Raw genomic sequence first — 25,973 nt, forward strand, 5'->3', positions numbered from 1 at the left:
TATGAGAATAGCTGAATGCTTTTAAAGGTTTCATTTGGAATGGATATTTCAAGGTCTATATTTTTCTATGATCACAGCTATGTCTTTATTAAGGAGCAAAATTAGATATTCAAAATGTCTTCCTCATAGTCACTTTATTTATAAAGGTGCTATTACTATGAGCATATATATATATATATATATATATATGTGGCAAAGGAAAGGAAGAAGCAAGCTGAGGTACTTTTAGGAAATGAAGAGGTAGGCCTAGGACTGAGCCTTATCAAACAGGTGCATATTCCCTGGCAGAGGTAGTGCATGTATGAGCGTTCAATTTAACGAAGTAGGAAAGGCATGCCATCTAAAACAGAGGGTGGCCTTGTTTACTGTGGGGACAGGAAGGAATCAATTTACCTTGAGAAATGGTTACACATATATTAGAGGGATGTAGTAGACAAAGTTTAAAGATTAATTTGGGATTAAAGATTAATTCTCCCCATGCTCCACTCAGTATACCATTTTCTTCTTGGCCTGGAATGACACCTTTTTGCCCCAGCAAGAAGCCAATCTGGAATCTCAGTTTAATCTTGTGAAATACATCTAATGAATCTCTTACCTCTTGAAGCTGACAGATGACTACTGTGCTAGAGAAGAACTAATTTGCCTGACAGATGAGCAGTATACTTTGCAGAAGAAATTAGTCATCAGAGAACCAGAAATCCCACTCCAAGTTCATCGGAGTACTTAGACATTATTTCTTGAATATTCTTACAATAATTAGAAACCTGTGAAAGGTTAGATGTGAAACATTAGAAACCAGATGAAAAGAGATAGAGAGATAAAGGAGAGCACAAGCCATCAGGAAAGACAAACAAACAAAACAGAGAATAGATGGAGAGAGCTGAGAAAAAAGAGAAAAGGGAGTGAATAGGCAATGTGGCAAAGGCTAGATTTATGTTTATCAGTGAAACCTATGAAGCCATCTTTCTGCACATTCTAAGAAAAACTATGAAGAATTGACCTGGATGTAAGGAGGCTTAATAAGCAATGGAAGAGCTACATATGTTCCCTCCTTATTTTTATTGACTTTTACAGGCAGCAGTGGATGGAGAGTTTTATTCTTTTATTCTTGTTTGAAAGAATAGAGGAAATTATATAAAACATTAAAAGCTAGAAGCAGAGTTGTGGACTGGAGCAAAGGCTGATAAAAGTAAAACAGAGGAAATAAAGCCTAGTCCCACACCTTCCTGTTGCAGTTGCTTGAGAAATTGAAAATGCGTAATCAGGAATCAGGCCCTGGCTTATTCTTTTTGTACCAGAGATGATTGGGGAGAGCTGGGACCAAACAGAAATGTTTCTTTCTTAGCACTGTTGCTCTGTTCTTTGTATGTTTGTTTGACCATGCACACATGATTGGGTAGATTAAAGGACAATTTAATCATGATGGGATCACAGTCATGGTCGTCATCGTCATCATCATCATCATCATTGTCATCTTTAGTAGTTGTACAAAAGCCTTCTAAGTCAACACGTCAGTTTGTGAGTACAGTGCTGGTTGATGTCATCCTGTTCATCATTCTCCCCCATCTCTCCCAACTCCACCTTTCCCTTCAGTTAACTTGTTTCCATTTTCACATATGTACATTAACTATTCGATTGCATTCACCCTTCCTGTCTGCCTTCCCTGGACCTCACCCCTCCCTCATATACAACACCCATTTTAGCATCCTGATATTCATTTTGTTAAACTCTAAGTTAGTTGGTTAAAGGGATTATACTCTGGATTCCTCCTCAGTATGAGTTGATGTGTCTGTGTACATATGCATATGGCCTTGTATACATTTACATATATATTACAAACTAAAAAAATAGTTCAGGGCTGGGAATGTGGCTTAGTGGTAGAGTACTTGCCTAGCATGTATGAAGCCCTGAGTTTTATTCCTCAGTAACACATAAACAGAAAAAGCCAGAAGTGGCATTGTGGCTCAAGTGGTAGAGTGCTAGCCGTGAGCAAAAGAAGCTTAGGGACAGTGCCCAGGCCCTGAGTTCAAAGCCCCAGAACTAGGAAGGAAGGAAGGAGGGAAGGAAGGAAGGAAGGAAGGAAAGAAGGAAAGAGAGAGAGACAGAGAAAGAAAGAAAGAAAGAAAGAAAGAAAGAAAGAAAGAAAGAAAGAAAGACAAACCTACCACTCCATCTCTCACAAGTTGTCATTCATCCACAGAGATCATTGTTCTAAAGACAGTGATATCCCCAGGAAGGGAATACACAGAGTGAAATTCATTTTTTTTTGCCAGTCCTGGGCTTGAGCTCAGGGCCTGAGCACTGTCCTTGGACTTTCTCAAGGCTAGAACTCTACCACGTGAGCCTCAGCACCACTTCCAGCTTTTTCTATATATGTGGTACCAAGGAATGGAACCCGGGTCTTCGTGCATGCTAGGCAAGCACTTTAACCACTAGGCCAAATTCCCGGCCGTGAAATTCATTTTATTCTTAGAACAGTGTGTTTAGGGGCAATTGATTTTTTGCTGTTTAATAATTCACTTGATATTTCTATTTTAATATTAAGTTAAATATAACAGGAGGTTTCTAATCTGTGTTTCCCTTGAAGAACCTTAATATGTGCCAAAAAGATATTTCCTGTGAAGTTAGCAAATAACATATTGATTAGGACAGGCTGTGCAGAAAGAAAACTTATCTTCACCTCCCACATGGCAATATGACCCTTTGATATCACCCATGTGACAACACTTCTTCAAAGACTTGTGTGCCTTTCAATGAGTAAATACAACTCCAGAGGCCGGAAGCTAAACCACACTTATAAGCCTTGCAGCTCCAACCTGCTATTTCGCCTTTCACACTTTTCCAGTCCCAGTGAGCTTGTTTCCATTGGGGTGGGGTTGGAGGGGAATCTCACATACACAGATACACACATACAGAGCAGAATGAACAGATGGTTTTTACACCTTGCCTCCTAATACTCAAATTCTTGATTGCTCTATTCTCTTCTATTTGTAGGCATAATGTATGTGTGTTTTTTTTCTTTTTCTGTTCATAAAATTTAGGAAGGAATAGTTTTTCTTCCCACCCTCAACCTCATTCATTACCATTTACTATCAAAATATTGATGCTGCTCATTGAGGACATCAAAAGAGGAGGATTATGCTGGGTTCCAGTCACTCACGCTTGTAACCCCAACTACTCACTGTGAAACTGATCTCCAATTAACCACCAAAAAGCTGGAAGTGGAGGTGTGATGCAAGTGGTAGAACACTAGTTTTGAGCAAAAGAAAAAGTTAAGGGGCAGCTTTTAGGCTCTGAGTTCAAGCTGCAAGACTGGGGCACGATGGAGGAGGTGGGGGGAGGCAGACAGACAGAAATAGAGAGAGACACACAGAGACAGACACAAAGACAGAGACACAGAAAGAGACAGAGACAGAGACAGACAGAGACAGAGACAGAGACAGACAAAGACAGATAGAGACAGATAGAGAGGAGGATCAGAGAAAGAAAGGTAGAACATGGTATCAGCAAACATGTGGACTAGAATGTCATACACTGGCTCCCTGCTGACCTTAGATAAGGCTCTTGCTACTCCAGGTCTGCAAAATGAGAATTGTGAGTCTTCTGTGGAGCTGAAATGAGGAGGAAAAGAACAACAAAACCCTCAAAAAATATCTACTAGGACGAGGTTTAGAAGCAGTACTACTACTCTAGAAATGAGTCTGATGTGTAGTACCTATTTGTGTGGAGATAAAGAGAAAGCTCTCTTTTTCTTCCTCAATTATATTTTCAACATCCTAGGGTAAACTCTGTACACATAAATTAAACATACGAATTATTCTTTAAGTCCATTCCATGTGTCCATAATTCCAAGGCACCATCCCTTCAGTGACAATCTTACAGTCTACCTCTAACACATTAGTTGTTCCAGTCCCTCTAACTCACACATAAGCTAAGAGATATACATTGAACATAGGATGTCTATATTTTTGGAGGGTCTAAATGTCAACATGCTTCCCCAAGGCTAGAGAGGAAGCAAGGCCTTCCTTTAAACCAACTGTGAAAATGAACCAATAGTGCAAAAGAGTTGTGTCAGCAGACCAGGTGGAAACTGCAGTTTCCTGTTCTTCAACGCTCATTGTGCTGCTGCAGGTGGGGCTCCCACTGAGATCATCCTGAATAATCCTGATGAACACATGTCTGTAGCAAGTACAGTCTTGCTGGCCTCAAGGTAAACCTACTAAGAGTGCTTTCCTACTATCTTATTTAAAGAGGAGGCAAGTTTAATCTTAATAAATATATATACATATATATCCAGAAATATCCAAGAGATACCCAGAAATATAAACTATTTATATATATATATGTATTTGCTTACAAAGAAGGGAATGGAGAAATAGAAATAATTACGAATTAAAACAAAGTTCAATATTTAACATAATAGCCAGAACATTTCAGCCTGAAATTGGTGAAAGGATCTCTATTACTAGTTGTGAGTCATAGATGTGAGTAAAAATTCTCCTGTCTCTGCATCACTTTCTCCATTTGCAAAAGAACCATCACACTTACAGGGTCGATTTTATTACTCATTTTCGACCATCACCAATCTTTCCCAGGCTGTGTGAGACAAGGCAAGACCCCTTTTGCATAAGCAAGTCAAGTTGTGTTTCTGAGCCTTGCAATGGAAAGAATTCCAGTGTATGTGACCTAACTATTCAGAGATGACTAATTCCTCATTGGAAAGGAGCAGCATAAATATTTTACATAACAAAGACAAATATTTTTGTATTGCTTAATTATGTTCTATAAAATAATTAGACATGACAAGTGATGCTATTGTTAACTATATTTGACAAGGCATGTAACTCATGAGAAGAATAACTGCATATTTGTTAACTGCTTCCTGTGGGAAATCTGCTTTAAGACTATTTCAAACAAAATTATTTCTTAATCATCAAACCCAATGACTTTTTTTTCTTATGTTGCAAGTTAATTTACCTTGTTGTATTTGTAAATGGAGCCCTTTCTGTTTCTTGGGAAATTTTATCCCATCAGTTGCAAGTTTTCATCTATTAGAAGGTTATGCGTGTGTGTGTGTGTGTGTGTGTGTGTGTGTGTGTGTGTGTGTGCGTACCTTTAACCTTAACTCCCATTTTCCATATTGGTCTTCCTATCTGCGCACATATATTCTCTTATCTTCCCTTCTTATTAGGGCAAAAATAGGTCATTCTAATTCTCCTTCTAAAATAAAAATTTCTTTACTGTCCCTCAAACCTCTTTTAAAAGATTTAGAGGCATATAGCCTAGTAGTTAAGAGTTGAACAGACCCGACTTTTTTTGGTATAAAATAACTTTTATTTACATAATTTATATCTATAGAACATAACTGCTTTCTTTAGAACAAGAAAATTTACAAATGACTGATATTGCTTCTTTTGTCAAAGATGTCTATATAGCAAGCTAATATACATAGTCACTTCTATTTAACATGGTGGAGACCCGACTTTTAAGCTAGTAATATAATAGAGTAAATCAGCTTACATAAATTACTATCCAGTCTGTGTTGCAATTTGCTCAACAATAAGATGAAATAATATATCCACTTAAAAGTGTACCTTTAAGGAGATTATGCATGGCACGTGTTTGAACACATACTCACCCCAATAAATACTATCATTATAATCCCATCTCTATTTCCTGACTGTCTGCTTTTCCCCTTAACATGCTGCAACCCTTCTTTCCTCATCTCATTTTCCCCAGATCACCATTTGTAACCACTAAACCCAATTCTTCTCAGTTATGCCAACTGTCTCTTCAACATTTGTCCTAATAATTCATCGTCTCTTTCTTTTCTTGACTTACATGATTCTCTTCTGGGCTCTCTCCATTTTTCCCTGTCTCTTGTCTAGCTCTATTTTTCTTTAAAGTGGGCTTTAAAGCAGCTGATACTAGATTCGCAGGTTTTCTTTCTCAGTGGAGAGTAGAGGCATAAATCAGTTGTATAAAGGATCCAGGTGCTAATAACAGATGTGAAATGTCAAGAGGCTTGGACCATCAGATTCTCACTAAGTAAGCCTAAAGGTACCATTGAATAAGAGACCAAAGGGCTGCTCAAAGAACAAGGATAAGTCCTTTTTTGCTGTTATTTCATTTTCTATTATTTCTAAGTAGTTGTACAAAATAGTTTCAATGAAATGTATGAGTTTATGAGTACAATGAACCTTGTTTCCAGAACTTTTACCCATTATATTGGTACATTGCAATTTCTCTCCATTTTACTGAAACACAAGCTACTCTGAATCCTAAAATAGACTATGTTTTGCACAATGAACTCCTTTCCCATAGCTAGTACTATAGGTTAAATATCTATTTCATTACCTACTTCCTAAGTACATCTGTATTATACAATGCATCTTGATCATTGCTACACTTTTTTTTCATCATTATCCCCCAAATAGTCAGTGTTAGCAGGCTTAGTCTTGAGTCAAATTAGATACATTTGGTAATGTGTTGGAGTTGCATCTACATTTTCATTTTTTCCAACCTCTTGCATAAATTACTTTGACACCACAGTGATTAGTGACAATTGCTGAGAGTCCACAGCTTAGTATTTTTTTATTATTCTGTCTGTTCATGATCTGCCAGTCTTCTATTACAATTTATTCTATCATTACCTATCCATCTCTGTTTTCCCCAGAGGTCTCTTTAAATTTTTATTTCTCTTAAAATCTCGGGGTAAAAAATATCAGGGTAATCTAGATTATTTTTTTTTGCTTTCAGAATATGATGAGGCTTATATCTGAAAATGTTTGGGAATGAAATCCAAAGTGCCTCCACAGCAGGCAAGGTTCTCCATTATTCTTGGTGGTCAGTTATCTCTGTCTGTAGGAACCTGGCCTGATGCAATCATGCCTGTGATTCCAATCATTATTCACTCTTTGTTCAAACATGTCTTCCAGGCTTCTTAATTAATCTTTGTCCAGAATACAACTGATGAGCAAAGATCTCTTTTTTTTCTCCCATCTGTGTAGTGAATTATTTTATTCTGAAGCAATTCCTAAGATGGCAGTCTTCTTCCTTCTGAAATTTTTCTCATAAACAGGAACTGTGCCTTTTCATCTCTGAAGCCCATTGCCCTTCATGAGATAGATAGTTAATAAATGTTGAATGTTCTGGCAGAAGCAGAAAAATATGTTAAAAGGTATTCCAAAGCAAGGAGAGACTGTTCCAGTTTTGCAAAGGCTAATAACTCACTGAGGTCCATATCCAGTCACTTAAATTGCCACTCTCATAGAGTTTTAGTGTTATTTTCCAGTAGATCCACATGTAACAGTAACACTAGCTATTGCTTTTCTATTACAAATGTAAAGGTACTTTCAGATAATAGATAGATAGATAGATAGATAGATAGATAGATAGATAGATAGATAGATAGATAGATAGATTTCAATATAGGAATAAACCATTTACATTCCAGCACTGCTAACCCACCACCTTAGGATGAAATCTTCCCAGGAAAGAGATGTACTTACCTTATATATTCATTCTACATCTCAGTAATTGTGTCTTAAAACTTTCCAACCAACTTGTAAAAGCCCCATAGTAACAATAAAATACTCTAGTCAACTTTGGTCATTGAAATATTCTGATATAAAATACATACTTGGAAACCATAAATGTATCTAGTAGACAATAGCAATTCCCAATATTGAAGATAGAGGAATGTCTTGGAGTGTCTGTAAGCTCAACACTCTTCTCAGTATTTACCATACAGCCATTAACTGTTGAAGAAATGAAGATCTGCTCTCCATAGACCCACCAGTAATCTGTCCAAGCAACTGTGTTTTACCATTGCCTTATAATACTAGAACCTAAATATAAGATAATTATAATTTAATTAAGAAAAAGTTCAATCTCTAACAAAGATCATGACTACAAATAGACTCAGGCACAACTCTGACTAGAAAACGTGTGATTTATGTTAATCCATAGATAATTGATAGAAGTGCCTACTGATAAGGAAAAATTGACTCTAGCAAGTTCTCATGCTGCAAGATTGTTAAGTATTTTCTGCCTGAGAAGCATTAGGCCACTTTAGTTTGTCTATCACTTCCTACCTTGCAAGGGGGGAGGGAAATAGCATTTTCTCAAGTTATGTTAGAGCCTATCGATGCTTAATCTGTAATCTTCATAGAAGTCAGTAATGAAAAGAAGGTTTGGGTATCAACCAAATGTAGAAAATCCAAGGTTCATGAAAATCAACACAGGCATGTTTTACTTTTATAGGAAACCTTTCCCCACAACAATAAGCTATCTTGTATTTGATTTCTCAACTAGGGAAGTTTGAGGCAATTCCTTGATGTCAAATCCTGTCTAGATGAAAACTAGTACCTGGGAGGCAAAGAGAAGTCAGAGAAGCTGGCAAACTGTAGTCCAAATTCTGCCACTGTGAGCTTGAGGCCAGGGATGGGTTAACAGCTTGTTTTCCTTAGGTTTATCATTTCCATCAAAAGCAACCTGTGTTTTCTCTTTGTCTCAATATAGAAACTGTTTCCAACTTGTCCTGGATCCAGACCTGCTTTCTAAACAATCTTTGCCTGGCTGGGAAGCTGAACTCATACTGGGGACGACTCATGTATGGTGCAAACAGGCCAAACTTTGTCTAAATAAGCCTTGGTGGAATATTAAGCTCTGTAAAGCCCTTTGTAGGAGCTCCTGAGAGTATTTCTTTCTTAACTTTTTTTTGAGCTGATCCAAGGGCTTGAACTCAGGGCATAGATATTTCCCTTGAACATTATCCAGCCAAGGTTAGTGTTCTACCACTTGAGCCACAGCTGCACTTTCAGCTTTTATTTATTTTATTTCTATTTTGTATTTTTGTAGGAGACATTTATTGGCCTCACAAAGGATGAAAATGTACAATACGATCAATAATTTCTTGACAAGCTCATCTGACCATGAAGTCACCAGTTGGGCTGCCTTTCAGTCCCACTTTGCACACATCAGGAGGAGCCATAACTGACCCTTACCTCTGTCCTTACTGAGTAGAATGGTCTCCAAGGAACTCTGGAACAGGAGGTCCAGTTGCCCACAGGGGACTGTGAAGAAGTAAAGACAAGAGCTGAAGTTGAAAGTATTTGTGGGCCATTTAGCTGCTCTCACCAAAGGTTTCACACACAGGGTCCAGGATTATATATCATGGCTTGTTGCTGATAGGGTAGATGCAAACTGTACATAGAGAAATTAGTGGAATCTAAAATCTGAAGACTTCAATAGATTAATAGAATAAACATATACTACAGTCCAAATTCACTGTAAGCGCCATATATTATTTAGCTCTAACTTAATTCTTAGACACAGCAATCTCATTTTTGTCAGTAAGAAATACTGTAATACTAAAAGAGAATATATAATCAGTCCCTTCCAGTACATATTATGAAAGACTGAGTGGTGAAGCAGTTTTAAATCTAATCACTGTGTGTAGCCCTGAAGAGATAAATGTCTACACAGCTTTTCCAAGTGAGAATGGAAGCTTCCTTATTCTCCAACAAAGATACGTAGGCCTAGGAGAGAAAGTCTAAATGGAGCCTGCTTCATTTCACACCAGGTACCCCATCTGGCTGAATGCAGGGATGATTAAGATATTCTCAGTGTCTCAGATATGATGGAGATGTTGCTATTTTCCTGACACATTGAATTCCTAAGAAGATGAAAATGCAGCACCTTAGTGTGCTCTGAGACCTTGGAAATTAAATCATACCCTATCTATGTAAGTGCAGGATATAATTTCATCATCTATAACATAGTCTATATCATATATCGTATCAATAGATTATTGTTACTTTATCACTTAGCACTACAGGAAGTCATACTTAAAGAAGCTTGCTGGTCATTTTGGTATTCATTTCTGGCTGGCATCTTGTCTAATTTCTTTCTGAGCTTATACAATAGATGTTAAGCCAACCCCACACACTGAATCTCACTGAAAGATCTTGAGTGTATCCTAACCTTGAATTCTCTGCTCGTGTTAGGTCCCCTGCAGAGTCTTCCTTTATCTCATCCTCTCCACTGTCTTAAAAGCAGCCCTATTAAAGTCTCTCTCAGGCTTCCCATCCTTGCTCTATTTCTTACTCAGCACACAAACATCTGTGGAGAACATACATCCAGTGCAGCCTTGCTGTAAGTATTGAGTGCCCTGGAAAAGGGCACTGTCCCTGGTATTAAGAAGCAAATAGTCTACTTCAGCTTTAGTAGCTTTTAAAATTTCTTGATGATGATATTATAGCAAGAGGCATATTTTATTACCACAATCCTTAATACATAGTGTATAAGATATAAAGATTCATAATGCAATACTATTCCTTACATTTGCTGACTTCTGCTATTTTCCATCTCTTTTTAAATGATGCTCATTGTGACTCATTTCTGTCATTTCACAGCCACCTAAGGAGTCTCCACTTAGAATTTTAAACATTGATCTTGCCGAGATGCATACAGTAAAACATCCACTGAAATATGTAATTACACTATTGTGCTAGAATCATATCGTATACTTCTTTTTATTGTCCGCCATTGTTATGTCTTTGAAATTCCTGTTGCCTAATCAATGAAAGGCTCTCTAGTGAGAGAAACTATGATCTGTATCCCTTTGACCTCTTTCTGTATTCCTCATTTCTGATAGAGTACTTCCCACAGAGATGGTAATGAAGATATTGTTGATGATAATAATATATTGTTGTTAATGATTGTGCCAGTTCAAGTTCTTGTCTCTGAGGATGAAAGAGGAGAATAGATGTGTAAAATTGATTGCAATGACTGTGAATGATAAAAGATAATGGAATAAGGGAAGGTAGAAGGAGCTTGCAGTTCCAGGTAGAACTGAAAACTGAAGGCACTAGGAAAGCAAGGAGAAAGGTTAAGAAGACCGGTGATCTTCAACACACTTTCAACAAAGATTTGGCCAAACTGACAAGTCTCACAATAAAGTCACCTATTGGAAGAGTCCCACATCTTACAGGAATGTACCTGTTTAGTTTCCCCTTTGTGGTCCATTAGTGTATGGGAACAACCTGCAGGAAGAAGGACTCAGTGAAACTGATGATGGACCTAGAGAGACAGCAGCTAGGCTGTCTGTCAGTCAGTTACAGTCCCTGCAGAGGTAAGAAAGTGTATGTTGAAGGTCACTTAAAAGATAATAGCATTGCTTCCGTGAGCTAGGTTTCCCTAATGACTAGCAGCAAATGGTAAAAACAAGTAGACATAATCATGTCATTTTCCTGCTTTCCACTGTGTATGTTCTTCCCTCTGATAGCACTCATGCTGGAGGAATGAGGTCTTCTCTTCAGTCATCTCCCCATCTATTTTCTTATCAGAGAAGATGCTTTAGCTGTTTTTTCAATACTATTATCGCAGCTCGGGACTAGGTGAGATAAAGGTTTAATGCTCAAGAATTTCAGTAAAGAGTGACCCTTGAGAAAAGCTGGTGATGCCCGTGAGTCCTGCACACAAAGTACTACACGTTGGGTCTTGATGCTCCCCAGAAGCCCATGCGTTAAAGGTAGAAGCTTTAAGAAGCGCAGTTAATGGGAGGTCATTGGAGGAAATGCCCTTGAAGAAGGTAGTGGGAACCCATACTCTTCCTCTTTCTCTCATTTATTTCCCTGTCCGTAAAGTGAGCAATGACAGATACTTGAGATGCCTTGTCACAGGCCCCAAAACAACAAGGCCAATTGGTTATGGACTGATACCTCCAAAATGATGAGTCAAAACAAACCTTTTCTTTATATAGGCTGAAGATCTCTGCTATTTGGTAATTGTAATGGGAAGCTGACTAACACAAGAGATAGGCTCTTTACAGCCCCACACCCAGATATATAATAATAAAGTTACATCAGTGACTCAGTTATCTTCCTCCATCTCTACCACCTTCATATCCACTGCAACTCATGTGGCAGACTTTGATAACTTCTTCAATTTCTTAATTCAAATATTGCAATTAGTCAACTGGGGGAGCTGCTCAGTCAAGTCACAAATTGAACATCTGAGGACCATTCAAGTGGATAAGGAAGTCTCAGCCTACCAGTAACAAGATGAGCACAGCTTATTCATAAATGTATGATCAGACAAGAAAAATCTGTACTGTGGTGATTTTATTTAGGCAAAGAAGCACCTGCTGGGTGGCCAGAATAACTCACAGTGTTTCCTATTTTAGGCCTGGTTCTCATGATATCAGTGCTCATGAGTAGCTGTTACAAGGCCTATCAATCTTTTTAAATACTTACACCTTTAATGTTTGTTCAACATTCTGCTTAGAAGGAACTCTAACACAAGCATAGGATCTGTAACCCACACAGCAGTCTTTTAAGAGACTGACAACTATACCTGATCTACTAGCCTAGAGAAAGTGTGTTAGCTGGCTTTCTGTCATTGTGGCAGGAGACCTAAGAAAATCAACTTGAGAGAGGAAAAGGTTTTAATTTAGATCCCAACTTCAAAACTTTCAGTGTATGATTGCTTTTGCTAGTGGCTTTTGGCCTGTGGTAAAGAAGTACATCATGACAGAAGTGCACAGTAGAGAAAAGCTGCTCACCTTGTGGTGGCCAGGAAGCAGAGAGTGACAGGGTTATGATGAGATGGAGATGTGGGTGGGGATGGAATGAAATACAATTTCCTGGTCATATCCCATTGAACTATTTCCTCCCACTAGGCTACATTACATGACTGAAAGCTTATACCACCTTCCAACTATCAAGTTATGAATCCATCAGAGAGTCCGATGATGAACTGAGAGCCCCCATTCCTGCCCCAGGCAATTTTCAAAGGCCCCACAGAAAACATACATTGTTGGTGGCCAAGCATTTGGGGGAAAGAATAGTTTATGACCCAAACTATAACAATCCCTGGATTTAATCTTTTAATCAGTGACAATCAATGATGATACATTGTTAGTAACCTAGCATGCAGGAAGCTGGAATGGGAGGGACAAAATGGAGCAGCACAACCCATTTAGGCTGTTAGACTTTGTCTCAAGTCATTTGGAAGACTATCAAACTGATGATCTTCCATCAAATTTATATCAAACTGATAAAACCTATACATTCCTCATACTCATTCTGATAGCAAACTTCTTTCTCTGGCTTTTTCTGTTCAATAGACTGAATTGAAAGTATGCATTCCCTGTGCTTTTCAGTAATAATAATAGGGTGGCTTTAGGGACATCAGACTTGTGAAGAATTGGCTGGTTTGGGGGATTTAAGAACTGCTTCAGAGTGAAGAAGTCGACTGAAATATCTTCCTTTTCACAAAACTAGACAATAACCAGGTTCACTGTAGGTCAAGGAGGCTGCACAGATCTGCTTTAGTCTAAACTTGGATTTGAATCTCAACTTGGATTTAAGAGAAATAAAGTGATTTGACATTACTGAGATACCTATAGACAGGGTGGCACACGTTTGTAATCCCAGCCACTCAAAAGGCAGAGATCGGGAAGATGGTAAATTGAGGGCAACCAGGGCAAAACATTAGCAAGATGTTATCTCTACTGATAAGCTGGACATGGAGGTATATACCTGAAATCCCAATTCCTGGGAGGCATAGGCAGTAGGCTCATTGTATCAGTCAGCTTGGGAAAAAATTCCTCTATCTGGAAATTTACTAAAGCAAAACAACTGGGGACTGATTCTGTACCAATTTGACATTTGCAAGGCTTCGTTCAGTATTTTAAAACCAAAAAAAGGACTTTGGTGTATACTCACTGTCATTATGCCATTTTGGAAGGGGGGTTTTATTTGATTTTGGTCTTAAGAGCTAGGAAGAAGCACTTGGGCTTTACCCATGCCAGGAAGCTTCTGCAGTCCATGCCCTCACATACTTCCTGGATCCCTAGCCTTTGTTCCCCTCCTGGGAGATGGTATGGTTTGAACTTTTATAGGGATGTCAGATGACTGTGGGGGTGTGTAACCAAATGTTCTTCTGAAAAGTGCCTTATCTCTGTCTCTCACAGCAAGAGAAGACCTCCAGCCATTACTTAGAAGTATTAAGGAAAGATCATTTACTAAATGTCAATGATTGTGAAGCTGAGTCTGGAGAGAATGCAGTTTGAGGCCAGCTAGGGTGGAAAAGTCCACAAGATACCATCCCAATGGAAGAAAGTGGATGTGGCATTAAGTGCTTGCCACCCAAGTTAGACCAGAAACTTACAATAAGGGAATAGCGCCAAGTACTGGTGGCTTATGCCTATAATTCTAGTTACTGAGAAAACTGAAGTCCAGAGGATTATGATTCAAAACCAACCTCAGCAGAAACGTTGTGACTCAAGTGGCAGAATACCAGGCAAGCAAACCGAGTGAGTACAAGGCTCTAGAACTAAGCGGGGCAGGGGTAGGGAAGGAGTACACTAAAAGGCAGAAAGCAAGACCATATCACAAAAATAACCAGTGTCAAACAGTGCTAGAGATATGGCCCAGCACCCACCTAGTAAGTGTAAGGCCCCATGTTCAAGCCCCATACAACAAACAAACAAAACCATAAGTGATCACTTCCCTCTTGCATCATAGGACATCAACATGTCCGTGGGGCCTCCAGAGGTTTTATCATCACTTCTCTCACAAATGAGATAACAATCCTCTTAAAAAGCTAGACCTTTAGAAATGTGAATTCATTTTTGTCCTTATGATAGACAACATACCGAAGGCCTCTGTGTTCTCAAATGTTAGGTCACTCAAAACATAGATTTGGTACCTGAGTGTTGGAGATGATATTGACTTCTCCTGCCACAGTCCATAGACAGTATAGTTTAAAGCCATTAAGCCAGTAAGAAAATGTTAACCCAAATAGATCTGTGATCTGCCCCTTTGAAAGGCTATCTGAGGCAGAGGGGGCGGAGGGGGAGACTAGCAGTATAGACAAAGCTGTGAAGCTTCATAAAGGAGGAGAGGAGAGATAGCTACCAAGTTAGAAATAATTCTAAAATTTCACACAGACAGTTACAAAGTAACAGCTTCTCAAGAGGACAGAGTGAAAGGTTGGTTGATAGATGGGCAAGGAGCTAAACATATCTTTTCTTTCTCTTTCATTCTTTCTCTCTCTTTTCTTTCTTTTCCTTCCTTCCTCCCTTTCTCTTTCACTTTTTCTCTTTCCCCCTCTCTCTCTTTCTCCCTCCCCCCCCTCGCTCTCTCTCTTGCTCTCGCTCTCGCTCTGCTTTATCACTTTGATATTCCTTGGAACTTTTCTACCTAGCTGAGTGGCAGTATTTTCTCTAGCACATTCCCTATGCCAGGCACCATCTACCTTTGTTCATTATTTTACTACTTGTAGATCTTGGGGTATGTATCATCCTATTACAGAGGATTGAAGGAACTTTGAAGCTCTGAGAGTTGAGTGATTTGCCAGAGGATAAAATGCTACCAAGTCATGGAGTTGGTTGGAACCCGATATTGTGTAGTCACACCATGTAATTCGGCCTCTTCAGCAGAGATTGTGTCCAGGGAAATGAGGGAGTGGTGGGAAAAAGATGACCAGAGACACCAGAGTTTCAGTTCATCTGTCCAGATTCACTCCCATTACTACCTCGGCCAAGTAGTGCCACCTCATTCTTCTGAGCTGGAGTTTGACACCCTACTGCTTCCTCACCTATCAGGTGACAGTGACAAATTTCGTCCTTTGCTAGAGAGTGTCCTGTGACAGGTATCAAAGTCCAGCATTCCAGCACTGAGTTACTCTAGCCTTGACTGAGACACAAGTTCAAGAAGGCACTCAGTCTTTGCAGAGCTTCCCTTACCAAAGGGAGTTAGCAATGGCCCAGAGTACCTCTTAAGAGGAAATAGGCACAAAGTGTGACATCCTGGGTTGAGAGAGAGACATTTCATTTCTTAACTGCCGTTTCATTGCGGGACACTGGGTAGGTAGGTAGGTAGGTAGGTAGGTAGGTAGGGCCAGTTTTCTCTCAGTCTCACATTCTTCATCCTTTCCTATCCAGCAAGCATGGGCTTCCCTCCAAGTCTTTCCAGAGCATTTTACAGAGAGGAAGAGAGAAACACACAGAGAGAGGATGAAAGAGAGAGGGAGAGGAAGAAGGATAAAGAGAAGGAGGGGGAGGAGAAGGAGCAGGAAAAGAAAAAGGAAAAGGAGAGAAGAAAGAGGAGGAGGAGAAGGAAAGGAGAGAAGGAAAGAAAGAAGGAAAGAAGGAAGCAAGCAAGGAAGGAAGGAGAAATAAAAAAATTTCCTTCTCTGGGAAAAGGAACTGAAAAACCAGCAGAGTTCTCTGGGAGATGGCAGGCAGATACCAAGTTTCCAGGAAATTGCCAGCTTACCACTTATAAAACAGGCTTTCACGGGCCTTCAAAACAGGAGTGCACCTGACTATAAGCAAATTACCCACACATGCAAATTGTAGGTAGATGAAATCTGCTCTGCTTACCTGTGCAGATGTGTCAGGAATCTCATGCCCATTTCACAGAACAGAAAGGTTGGATCACTGCTTTTACAAGCCTGATCATGTCTGATGGGAGCTCATGGTGAACACAGGACCCTATGACTCATGATCACTGTGGGTACTTTCTGAACAGTGGGAATGCCAGCTAGGGTTCAACTCCATCTGGGGAATGACCAGATTACAACTCCTGGTCTCTCAACAGTATGTGACTGGCTTCCTAGATTGAAACCAATTTTAAACCTAAACATGCAGAGCAAAAATCATTTTTTTTTCTTTTCCTTCTTTAATAATCTAAAACAAAATGGTAAGAACACAAGGGGTGCTTGTAAATGGGACCAAAGCCTGAGGAATGTCTTCTCACTCAGAAGGAGTAAATAGCTCCTTTTACCAGAGTGGGTACAGCCTTAGAGAGGGATCAGAGAACAGAGTATTAAAATTGGAACCTTCTAGAAGGCAGCAGAGCTTCCCAAAGTAGGACAGAGGGCAGCCAAGGACCCTACGAACCCGTTTTGTTGGCCAGCACTGTCCCAAGAGTCTTTTAAATCCCCATCACCAAGGTGAGTAACTGATGGGTTGAAGATTGTCATAAAGTAGCACAAACAAGTTGAGAGCCTTATCTGTCTGTACAGCCTAAGGCCATAGGAGGTACAAGGTAAGGAATGTCTAGTAATTAGCCTCAGAATCACCTGGTGGCTTGTTAAACCACAGTGTGCTGGGTGTCTTCCCAGAGTTCCTGTATTTAGTAGATCTAGGATGGTGGGGTCTGGAGGAGTTGTCTCAATACATCCGTTTCTCACCATTTCCTAGGAAATTCTGGGGATGTTGCTAGAGGAGGAACTTTCTAGAACCACTGGTTTACATAACAGGCATTCACACGCTTCTCTCCAGTAACCCAATGTCACTGGTTCCTCATTCCAGAAGAATCTGCTGGATGGATAACGCTGCTGTGTGCATGGTGAGCTCTGCCTTTAGCTGCCTAAGCTTCAATGTGGGCCATGTTTTACCAGCTGTATGGTGTTAGCCATAGTATTTCACCTATCTATGCCCCCCAGAATTTTGACTACAAATGTTAACGTTTTCTGGGTGCTTAGGATGCATTAAATATAGATCCAGTGTATTTGTTTCTTTGTTGAATCCTTTGGTACTAAGAAATAGATGCTATTCTCCCCAAATGTGGGAAATAAGCAAGAAAGGGAGACAATAATAACAAATAGCAAACACTTCATCAGGTTATTGCATAAATTCACTAGTATTCCGAGTGGGTAACAATTAGGTTAACTAACAATTAGGTTGAACACCTAACAGTGTTATTTCCTCTTGTTAAGTAAACATGAATTTCAGGATGCATGCCGTTCTATTGAGACTTGTAGGAAATTCTCTGTGAATGGACCTTGTTTCTGATTCCTAGAGGAATCACACATCTCAGGTGCTTCCACCCTTGCACTCCCACAAGAGCTGGGCTCTGCTCTTGCAGCCCTTTTGTATCCAGAGAGCTGTTACAGCTCTAAGAGCTTCAAGGGCAGGCATGGGTAAAGAGGTGGAACTAGGGGAGGCATGGGAAAGAAGAGGGCATGAAAACAGCAGTGTGCATGCACTTGACTAAGCAAGACTCTTGTATTGGACCTGACAGGCCCACTCCAGAGAATGCAGGCACTTTGCAAACTTGCCAGCCTAAATCAGAGAGAGAGAGAGAGAGAGAGAGAGAGAGAGAGAGAGAGAGAGAGAGAGAGAGAGAGAGAGAGATAACTGAAAGAATGCCCTAGGCCCCAGTGCTGTGGCAGCACATTCCAGCATGACTGACACTTGCTGGTGGCCTTTGTTTTACTCAGAGTTGGAAAAGCAGAGACAGAGACTGGATTGCTGCTTTTACAAGCTTTCTTTTCTCAGATCAGGACTGTCAGTGAACCTAGGGTGTGAGTATGAATTCCTAGTTGATCACCACCCTTCACCTTGGTAAAAAGCTGGTAATTAAACCTTCAGAACTTTTTAACTGTAAGTAGAATATAAGAATCAGCGTTCAGTCGTAATGCATGGGCTCTCTCACCTCCCAGCACTGTTGATTCTCATGTCTGTCCCCACTCCCTTGCCCTGGCTTTGGCTCAGTGAATAACTGCTGAGATCTTGGTATTTTACTTCCCTCAATCGGTCCCTGGAGTCCCTCTCCAAGGCTGGATTAGGTGTCCCAAAGTGCTTTTCAGAGCTCTGATTTGTAAGAAAAAACTGGAAAGCTTTTTTGGCTGAACCAATGAATTAACTTAAAAACAAGATAAAAGCTAAACACCCAGCTCATCTCCCTGACCCTGACTCCCATAATTTTGCATTTGTGCCTTTTCATCTGACCCTTTCTTTCAATCCCTTTGCAATCACCTGGGGCTCCAAGAAAGACAGGATTTACCACTGGCAAACATCTTGTGACAAAAGGCATACCACCACAAAGAGAACAGCCAAAATCTCAGGACAGAGCAATTCTAGGCAACAGTGACTGACTTGTTCTTCCTCCCCTCAAATAGTGCAGTAGTGACAACTTCTTCAGAAACCCTCTAGCATCAGACTGAGATAATGGCCAACCAGGCCTGTGAAATGCAACTGTTTCAGCTATATGCATATTCCTTTATCACCTCCTGCCCCCAGTTCCCTGCTTATTTAAAGCTAAGGCAAATCTTTGTATACCTGCAGATGGAAGGAAATGGCTGAAGATATAATACTGAAGTGCCAATTTCCCTGCCATATAATACATCTCCTTTCTCTGCCCCTTATTTGTCATATAGAGGGACCTAAAATATGGGATCTTGGAGTTTGGGCCTGGGGTCTAAAAACCCAATTTGACTTTCATGATACTTAACTCTCTGTACTCTCTCCTCAATAAGAAAGTTCTGAGTTAATCTTTGGTTTCCCAGTGCCAATCAGTGTATGGGGCAATCACTAAATCTCCACTGCTGCATATTTTGTGCAGCTGTGTCCTTCACAAGCCATTCTGTGCAGTTGTGTGGGCCTCCATGTGTGGAAGATCTGATTTCTACAGTCAAGGAGAACAAAGAAAGGCAGGGAACACTCATTGAATCCTTCCTTTTGGTGACAAACTCTGGGATGAGAAAGTATTTAACATGTTCCAGCTTAAGTGAAGGAATCAACTGAGCAAATGAGTACATGACCAGTGGTCCCAAGTGGACAAATGAATGAGTGCTACCACAGAGATCAAAGGACATGGGCTTGTTTGAAGGCTTTTCTGGAATATGGGCAGAAAGGTAGAGCAGTTTCTTTTCTCACTTATAAGAAGGGTTATGTCTGACATTTCTATGGTGATAAGTTAATGACAATAAAACAAAGTATTTGTTTAATCCAAATTTTGACAGGACATGGGAACTTTTGGAAATAGAAACCTGAGGAACTTGTTCATCATTCTGTTAAGAGTTGATAAATAAAGGGCAGTTGTGAACAAATGTGATGAGAATGGATAGTGATGGATTGAGGGAAACCCAGCAATACCTGTTCGTTCAGATTCTCCTTGGTCTTTTTGATGGCCTTCCTCTCCTTCCTCTTTCTACCCTTCCCCCCCTCAACCCCCAGCCCACCAGAATATTCTATCATTCTTGCATGAGGAATTTATGATCTACTATCACACAAGATTACTTGGAGAATGTGTTGTAAGACCAAAACATTTCTTACACAGGAATATGGGGGAAAGAGAAATATTTCTAAGTTTTATGGATGGCTTTGAAGAAGAGGGATTTCAGGCTTAAAGAAAAGAGAATTCCAGTTTTATGGCATGCCTTTGGGGAGAAAGAACTGAAAAAGAAGGAAGAGCAAGAAAAGATCAAAGAGGCCTAACTCTTCTGAGGCACTTCCAGTGTCCTTTAGTTCAAAGTACTCAGCATGCCAAAGTATCATTCTTTGATGTATGGTTTTTGGAGTCTCAGTACAAGACACCTAGTTCCTTGCATAACACAATTCTGATGAGCTAAGTAGGTGCTCTGGAAGATCAGTTTTCCAGAGAGCCTTTAGTATCTGGATGAAGCAGGAATGCCACTGGCTGGCAAAGCAAAGCATTATGCCATCTCCTAGAAGTGAGCTATATTCTGATCTGACTCTGAACTTTAGAGATTTGGGTTTGATCCCTCTGGCAGAAGACCTCTCGCTATCCATTTCTCATGTCTCTTAATGGCACATTTTCGATACCATTGGTCATAAGGTGAACAGAAGTATATGAATCATGGAAGTTCAAGGAGGGTACATTTCTTTGCAGTTAGATACATACCTCAAAGGGCGTATCCTGCTAGGTCCAGAGGATCTTTTTGTTGGGTAGAGGTCATATTCAGGGACTGAAGGCAGAGCAATTTGCCCAAGATTCTGTTGCCGTGTGTGAACGAGCTGCAAAGGACTCTGTGATCTTTGTGCTGTACTAATAATGGATCATTGGTTGTCCATAATGCAATCTGTTTGTTGATTTTGTGATAAGACTACACATTCTTTAAAAAATGAAATTCTGGGCTGTGAGTTTGGCCTAGTGGCAGAGTGCTTGCCTAGTATGCATGAAGACCCAGGTTCGATTCTTCAGTACCACATACATAGAAAAAAGCCAGAAGTGGTGCTGTGGCTTAAGTGGTAGAACTCTAGCTTTGAGAAAGCCCAAGGACAGGCCCCGAGCCTAAGCCCAGGACTGGAAAAAATAAATAAATAAAATAAAAAATGAAACCTATGCTTTCTGATGGCAGGGAATATCTTTTGGTGTTTCTGCTGTCTTTTAGCATGGGTATAGAAACTTGGGGCAAAGAAGAAAATAGATAATAACTGTTTAAATGATTTAGAAAACTGGAAGAATGCATTTGAACACAAAAATCCAGACCTATCTGTGCTTCCTAAGTATAATCTCTTGATTTTATGAATTTTCAAATAAAATCCTGTACAAAACCTTTAATATAGAAATTCTGTAACAAGAAAAAAGGGTTATAATTTATCGAGAAAAACTCATGTGTTTTTTTTTAACCATCTAGAAAGCTCAGTTGTCCACTATAAAAGAGAATTGTTTTCTTTCCCTTTTCCCTGAAGGCTACAGATCTAGGCAAGATCATAGCTACCTCACTATTTTAAAGTGAAATTTAGTAATACTAACTGAAATTAACTAATACTAACTATTGCTCTTCAGTGAGCAACAGAAGCCAGATTCAGCAAGATAGCACAAGGAAGATTCGTTCCTGGAAATAGTTCCTGTTTTTATTTACTTTTTAAAAGTAAAATTAACTTTGTTTTCCTCTAACTTTTCTAGCAGAGAGATTTGACATAATAAAGTGGATGATCCCTTTTATGTTGAAGAATAACTAAAAGGAGATATAGAATAAGTTGTCTTTAAATATTTGGGAGAAAATGGATAGTTGGAGAGAAAGATAGAAACCTGAGTGGCTGATTTCACCTCAACATGAGAAACATGAGAAACAACGTTCTATTTATTTCAGTTGCCTGGAAGGGAATTTTCTGCTTTCTGTATGTGTGGGGGGGAGAGAGAGGAGACTTTCTTCATTTTGATAGCATTTTCAAATGTTTAATTTACATGTTAAATAGGTAATATACTTAACAGGATGATAGTCAAAAGGAACAAGAAGATACATTGTGAAAAGATTATCTTCTTCTACTACTTTATTTTCCTAAGTGTGTGTGTGTGTGTGTGTGTGTGTGTGTGTGTGTGTGTGTGTGTGTGTGTGCATGTGTGCTTACCAGTCCTGGAGCTTGAACCTGGGGACTGGGCACTGTCTGTAAGCTTTTGTATTTATAGCTAGTGTTCTACCACTGGAACCACAGCTCCATGTCTGACTTTTTGGTAGTTAATTGAGATACTAATATCACTGGCTTTCCTGCTTGGACTGACTTTAAATCCCTATTCTCAGATTTCAGTCCCAAGTAGCTAGGATAATAGGGGAGATTCACCAGTAAATAGAGAGAACATTGTTTTATCTCCTGAACAAACCACCTTCGTTATCTGATATTTGACTAAAAGATAGACTAAAAGATAGGATTATTCTACTTGGTCCTTGGCTTCTGGCATTGGACAAGATGATCTTTGAAGACCTTCCATTGCAAATTATCCTCTCCTAAAGGAGAGGATAATTTAAAATTATCTTTAAATTATTTTTAAATTAGCATGACAAGCAGTCACTGGTAGCTCAAGCTTATAAGCTTAGCTAATTAGGAGGCTGAGATTTGAGGATCACCATACAATGCCAGCCCAGGGAGGAAAGTCTGTGAGACATTTATCTCTAATTAAGTTCAAAAAATTATTCCAGAGGTGGAGTTGTGGTTCAAGTGATAGTGTGCTAGCCTTGAGAACAAAAGCTCTGAGACACTACCTATACTTTGACTTCAATCCCCAGTACTGGCGCGCACACACACACACACACACACACACACACACACACACACTGGATTCCATGATCCTAACTTTTTAAAATTAAGAGTGAACAGCAATTGCTGTTCTGCTTTGAGCAGCCCTGATGGCAACAAGAAGGTAGCTTCATGTTCTAAGACTTGAGGGAGAGGGAATGAAATGTTCAGAGCTTGGAGGAACCCTTTTGCCTAGGTAATCGACCCCTCCTACTCACATGAAATTGGAGTCCTGAACAGAACTGCTGGTGAATGGGAAGTGGAGATGAAAATTAGGGAAAGGAGATTAGGGACAAAAAGGGAACAATGTTGGGGAGAGAGTTCAGTAGAATGGGGAGGGTATCCTCAGGGATTGCTAGGACTCTGGAAAGTAGCTTTTCTTGCTTCCAGGAGAACCCCAATTGCTCCTCTTAGTCTTTATTCTTGGATGCCTCCTGCCTTGGTCAGATTTCTCAAATGCTTTTAAAGTCTGTTGTCAGAGAGCCTAAAGCATAGCTTAGTCCCCTGATACAGTTACACATGGTTTCATAAATCAAAGGCATTCTGACCTTGAAGGTAAGCTCAAACATCAGATGATGACAGCTGAGAATGGCTACAGCCTTCAAGGGCATCTAGACATGGCAAATTCCAGGTGGCATCTGCCCTATTTTAGAAGCTTGGCTGTTTACCCAGCACAAATGGAATGAAGTGGAATTCTTACAGAAGAATTCCCGGCAGAACTCCATCCTGATTTTTAGTATAATACTTAAATTACAAGAGGTACAACAGGCCCTCTTATCAATTGTGGTTCAGATTCTTAACGGAAAGATACAATACAATCATTTAATTACCATCACAGTTTCAAAAAGCATTATTCATTTAGAAGGCCAAGCATGTAAGAGTCATCAAATATAAATTGAATAAAAGATGTGAAGTTTTAGACATATTTCATGTCAGAAATAATAACAAAACAGATAGGAAGCAGCATCAAAAAGTGATTCAATTCCTACAGGCCCAGTCTTACTGGGAAGAGCGTGCATTCTGAGATTCTTTCTGCAGTCAGTGAGAGGTGCAGCACATGGAGGAACAGTGTATTTTAAATGTTATTCATGTTCCTCTTGAGTTAGAGACAGAAAACTACTTCTTCTGTTGGTAATTCTTACAGAATACCACCAACTCGATTTTCTGACCAGAACCTGCATCACAGAGCAGAAATTCACTTCCCAAGTTATCACTAGCCTAACTCAGGATCCCTTTTCCCCTTTTCTTGAGTGTTAAATACACGAAAATTGCAATAGGTACTTAGAAGGTACATTTCATGAAACATATAATTTCTTTTCTCAGGCCCATGTATTAACTAAGAAGAAGGAGAAAATCTTAGCTGCCTCCATTTTCATTATCTCTTCTATGCACTCACTTTGCAAACACTTTCATGGTAGCCAAACCACAGATTTGTTACTTGGCAGATAACTTCATAGAAAACTGCTCAGAGACAAATACTTTGGAGAAAAATGGCCCATAAAAGGGAGTAAGTTGTCAAAATCCAAATGGGATCACTTGTGTTAATTTTCTCAAAAATAACCTGTAGAGAGCTATTACATTCGCCATTACAAGATGGCGCTGGCATCTGCCTTTGTGGTTGCGCCACTGAGTTGTTTGTCTGAAAGTTTCCAGGAAAAGATGTGATTGTTCATGAGCTTTATGCATGATTGGAAATATGTGTAATGCCATATTGCTACTTGTTTAGAATGTGCTATAGAGGTGTACTTATATTATTGGCTATAGAATTGTAAGAAAGCAAATGTGATTGGATGATGGGCCTATAAAAGCCCAGGGTTTTGAGGAAGTCGGGGTCGACCCGGCATAGCTGTAAGCTTGCTGAATAAACTGCTGCTCGAGAAGAAGTCTCACTTGTTGCATCTTCCTTGCCGGCTGAGGGGATAGCGACAATAACCCAAACTGAGAGGATATGAAGAAATGATTGCTTCTGCTGCATGACCAATTGACATTAAAGCCCTTACGGGCACTCTAACAGAAGGCAAACTAATGGTTTTTTTTTTTTTTGCCTAGGCCTTCTATTTAAGAAGAGACAAAATTGAGTATTTCTACTGGCTCCAAAGCTATCTTTTTAGTAATCAGTGCTCAGAGTTTGGTTTGTTGTTTGCTTGTTTGTTTGCCAGTCCTGGGGCTTGAACTCAGGACCTGAGCATTGTCAGGAAAGCATTGGGCTTTCCTCAAGGCTAGCACTCTATCTACCAGTTGAGCCACAGCACCACTTCCAGCTTTTCTATGTATGTGGTAACGAGGAATGGTAGGTCAAACTCCTGGCCCCTCAGAGTTCTGTTTAAAGATCTGCTATATAATTTATTTACTGGATGTCTTTTGACTTTTACTCGTTCATGTGCTGTGCTTCATAGAGTAGTGTCTGAAGTTTTAGGCGTACATAGCAAGTACTTCTGACTCATAAATTTCAGCTATTTTCCCTTTCTCCTGTACTAGATTGTCACTGGTCAGGAAACCTACGAAGCCAAATTGGCCAAGGTCCTTCCCTTAAGATTGTGGAATATGACAACTTTAGAACTATCACAGGAATTTGAACTGCTTGTGCTAAAAAGCATTAATTACTTATGTAGGCCCATGAATTACCTCAAAGCAGAAGAAACGTTTGGCATTCCTTCCTCATTTTATGATTCTCTCTGCTATCAGCCATTTTCTCTGCAATCTAGTGAAGACAAGATGTATTGGTGACACATTTACAAAGGGGTCATGGAAGGAATTGCCCCAGAAGGAAAGAGGAAGTAGAATTCTTTCTCTGTGTAGACCAATGCCTGACAGGACTGCTCTCAAATGCTGACAGTGATAACCACTCCAGAACACTTTTGCAAAGAATAATGAAGTCAACCACCAAACAGAACATGCTATAATTTGGACTGTTACCATATGCACACACCTGCCTTAACTCTTCGTAAATTTAAACCTAAAATTCATGTTCACACATTAAGGATGGCTGAAGATAGGCTGAAGTGCTTCTTCCCCTGGCTACTTCAGCCACCAAATAAATCTCCCTTCTCTGTTCTTGATCATTTCATGTCTCTTTATTTGGTGTGTTGGGGCAAATGAAAGATTCAATCAGTGGAAGCCCTAGAGTTTGTGCCTCAGGCCTAAAACTGGTTTCAAAAACATTACTGTACTGCCCACATACAAAGAATTC

The 25,973-nt window shown here is 39.7% G+C and overlaps 1 long non-coding RNA gene across 1 annotated transcript; it reads left to right on the forward strand.

The window, feature by feature from the left end:
• Positions 1 to 9,665: 9,665 nt before the first annotated feature.
• LOC150057769 (uncharacterized) lies at positions 9,666 to 25,310 on the forward strand. The gene is made up of 4 exons (XR_016536785.1): positions 9,666 to 9,748; positions 13,982 to 14,323; positions 17,219 to 17,366; positions 25,262 to 25,310. It is a non-coding gene; the product is annotated as an uncharacterized LOC150057769 (long non-coding RNA).
• Positions 25,311 to 25,973: the final 663 nt, after the last annotated feature.

Source organism: Megascapheus bottae, chromosome 10 (assembly GCF_031878675.1).
Source record: "Megascapheus bottae isolate mThoBot1 chromosome 10, mThoBot2.hap1, whole genome shotgun sequence".
Lineage (NCBI taxonomy): Eukaryota > Metazoa > Chordata > Mammalia > Rodentia > Geomyidae > Megascapheus > Megascapheus bottae.